We start from the raw sequence: 4082 nt of genomic DNA on the forward strand, positions 1-4082 counted from the left end.
TACCTTAGTTTTTGGAGAAAATACTATTTTTTCTTTACAAAGAGAAGCGATTGTTTTTCCTTTCATAGGTTCTTCTAACATATTTCAGAAATAACATTTCCTAAGATACAAGTTTTGATGATTCTGCACATGCAAAACGATTAAAGATCTTCCGAACACTTTCGAAGAAAGTAGTTGTCGTCGATCAATTTAAGATATGATATATTTTTTATCATTTCTTGTTTTAAGACATTAGATTTCGCAGGGCCTTTTGCGATACATTACAGTATTTAGGTTTGATATTGTCAAATAAATCCTAGAGATCTGCTAAATGCGTGCTGAAAGTCTACCACTCCATCTGTTACAACGATGTCGGTTCCATTTGACCCGATAAGAGGAACATCTTTCTCGTACAAGTAACGTACAAGTGGCTGAGTACTCCAGCGACATACGTTCTCTTAACGTAGTTCTCAAGGAGATTCAGTGTGACACAAAATGATATACTTCTGGCCCCCTTTGAATTACAGGTACCAGCTGAGTGACATGGAGCAACAAGAAATAAAGTAAATTTTTTACAATGGATGTTGTATGGTGTTATCACAACGTTTCGGCTGATGTATTCTCCAGACTTCATCAGTTGTCCTGATGGAATTTCGTACCAAACCCTTTATTTGACGAATGGAGTAAACTGTACTCATTCCTATGTTGATGATGTTATTTTTCTGCTACAATGGACTTATCAGTCAATTGTAAATAATTCCTTATCCTAAAAATATACAATAGGAAATAAAGTGTCTTGCTCAAGGATACAACGCACCGCCAGGAATCAAACTTGCGAGTTGAATAAGCTAACCTCTAAGCGACGCGGCTTCAAGTGCTGAGTGTAAAACGTTCAAGGACGAAGTCAACAACATATCCTCAATTTGATCCACTGAATATCATCTGAAAACGAAGACAGTGAATCGGTTGTAACAACAACAGCAGCAGCACTATACGAGGTTCAGGTATCAAACCGTTTATGATGTTCGGAATTAGAGTCTCCTGCAAGCATTACAAAATTAGAGAGCCAAACTCAAACATCAATTTCAAAATCGGTGACTAAGATATTCTATACCCATCTCAACCCTCGAAATTTTTGAGGGAGCTACAGTACGAATATCCTGAGTGACCATGACCTGGATGTCTCCTATGATCTTGCCTCAACGTTATAATACTGACTAATGTCATCACTTAATACATAATCTTTGGTGACACAGCATAAAGGCTGTTGATACATCAAATCCTTCAGAAATTGCTGATTGTAGGAGAGTATTCTGTGGAATTACTATAAGTTGCTTATTTAAATAAAGACCACGAGTGTTTACACATAAATTTGAAGATCCTGGTCCTATAGGTAATCTACGCCAGTTTGCTTTATGTATTTAGTAGGCGATATCATTTGTTATTACTTTCTGCTGTTTTCCAGCACATGAGTCGTTGCTAAGACGTTTCAGAGCTCAGCAGCCATATTTTCCAGCTATGTCAGTAAAGAAAAATAGTTTTTCTTCATTATGCTTCGTGAAAATATTTTGTAGTAAATATTTCATTTATTTGTTAGAGAGGTTTTCTTCCTAGTTCTGCTTTATGTTCACTATAATTCGCTTTCCGCCGTAAGTAGCTGCAGATATGATATTTCTAAATTTGTTTTTATTTCATCCTTCTCAAGATTAATCTCCGGTTTGTTCATATTGTTCGTACATTCCTTTTTTCAGTTTCTAAGCAGAGAGTGAGTTCTGTCAATTTGAATAGAAGAGCGAAAAATTGTAATTTTTTGTGTATCCGTATTTCGCAACAGAAGTGTGAACTCTATATTTGCAAAAATAAATGGAAGAGAATTGTTAAGTTTTGTGAATTGCACTGAGCTGGCAGATTTCGTTGATAAATGATCAGCACTTGATGTCATGCATACAGGAGTGGTGAGAGTTCGCTGTTAATATTTCCATTGGATTCAAATGTAGAGTTGCTTTTACGTTCCGTGGCAATGCTTCACTTGTATACAAAATTTGTATTTCAGCTTCTTCTTTTTTATGTTTGCTTGCATCATTACACCGCAGCCATGCCGGGGTAACTCCTCAAAGTGTGTTTGCTGACTAAATCAAACTCAGCATAACATTTTTAAAAGTCGGGGATATTTTCAATCAATAACTCCTGAAATTCTTCAAAATGTCTAGAAATAACAGTCAAAACCACAATAAAGCTACTATAAACACTCATATTATATCTCCTCAACAATAAATGCTGTCGGCGAGCGACATGACATTTTAAGAACCAAAAATAGAACTATTCTTCGTGTCAGGAGAACATTCCTGTACATAGAGATTAACACAAAAAATACACCTTAACATATATCCCAACCGGCAAGAATAATGTATCAACGTTCTTCCACACAATTCAAATTCTGATTTCAAACGACATGCACAGCATTTATAAGAAGAGGAAATTTAATAATTAAGGGGATAAAATACGAGCGTTAATATTGAGTTTGACTGCTATTTCTAGACATGTAAGTGTCTTTATAAACTCTGTCCGTTATAATTGTGAGTCATTCACAATTATGCATTATATATATATGTAGTAAAAGCAATTAAGATTCAAGTGAGTTCCGTTGAATTCACATGAATGCGGTACTTAACTTAGATGCACCAGAAATATATATGGTATTAACCATAAGATAATGCGGGGTGGTTATAAATAAGAAAAAAGCAACAAAAATGGATAAGTTTTTCAGTACAATTGTTTCATACGAAGGCCAGCTTTATTAAAGGCTGCAAATATTGCAGCAAATACAAGTGAGTTGTATTTGCTGCAATATTTGCAGCCTTTAATAAAGCTGGTCTTCGTATGAAACAATTGTACTGAAAAACTTATCCATTTTTGTTGCTTTTTTCTTGTATATATATATATATATATATATATATATATATATATATATATTATATATACTTATCCATTACAGGATTTTATATAGAATATTCTTTTTTTAGGTTTTAGATATCGCAATTTTCAAATTCTTCGCATTTAAATTGGTGGTAAGATGGTGCCCATTTTAGATTTGGTTACGTGTGATTTTGCCAGACGGTACAAAATGTAATACAGTGTGCACTGATCAGGAAGGTATTTATTTAAGGTATTCGATATTCTTTTCTACTCTGGGTACCAGGCCCGAAATTGTTGGGGAGGGGGTCAGTCGATTATATCGACCTCAGTATGAAATTGGTACTTAATTTATCGACCCCGAAAGGATGAAAGGCAAAGTCGACCTCGAAGGAATTTGAACTCAGAACGTAGCGGCAGACGAAATACCTATTTCTTTACTCCCCACAAGGGGCTAAACACAGAGGGGACAAACAAGGACAGACAAACGGATCAATTCGATTACATCGACCCCAGTGCGTAACTGGTACTTATTTAATCGACTCCGAAAGGATGAAAGGCAAAGTCGACTTCGGCGGAATTTGAACTCAGAACGTAACGGCAGACGAAATACCACTAAGCATTTCGTCCGGTGTGTAACGTTTCTGACAGCTCGCCGCCTTAAGGTATTCGATATTATTTGTCTCTGCTATATTCTTGAAATATTTGTGCATGTACCATACAAATTAGTATATATGGAAACACTGCTTTTAATATTATAAACGTGAAATAAGGAGACGAGCTGGCAGAATCTTTACCACGCTAGGCAAAATACTTGGTGGCATTTTGTTCGTTTTTACGTCCTGACTTTAAATTCCGCCGTGGCCGGCTTTACCATTCGTCCTCTCGGGGTCACTATAATAAGTAATAGTTGAGCACTAAGATCGATGTAATCGACAAAGTGCCCCGAACCAAAATTTGAAGCTATTATTTCAAGTGCTTTATGCCACTAAGATTGAAAACATTAGTTTCTACTTCCTTCTTAACATCTCCCTTTGAGACTGGCAAAGAAATAATCTAAAATATATATTATCTATTTATAATGTTTACACTAATAAAGCGGCGACAGCTCAGTCAGAAACAGGACGCATATCTGTAATTTATTTTCATAAAATGTTTACACTTATGACACCCACTTTTCTCACTGAGTT

The sequence above is a fragment of the Octopus sinensis genome, linkage group LG10 (assembly GCF_006345805.1).
Source record: "Octopus sinensis linkage group LG10, ASM634580v1, whole genome shotgun sequence".
NCBI lineage: Eukaryota > Metazoa > Mollusca > Cephalopoda > Octopoda > Octopodidae > Octopus > Octopus sinensis.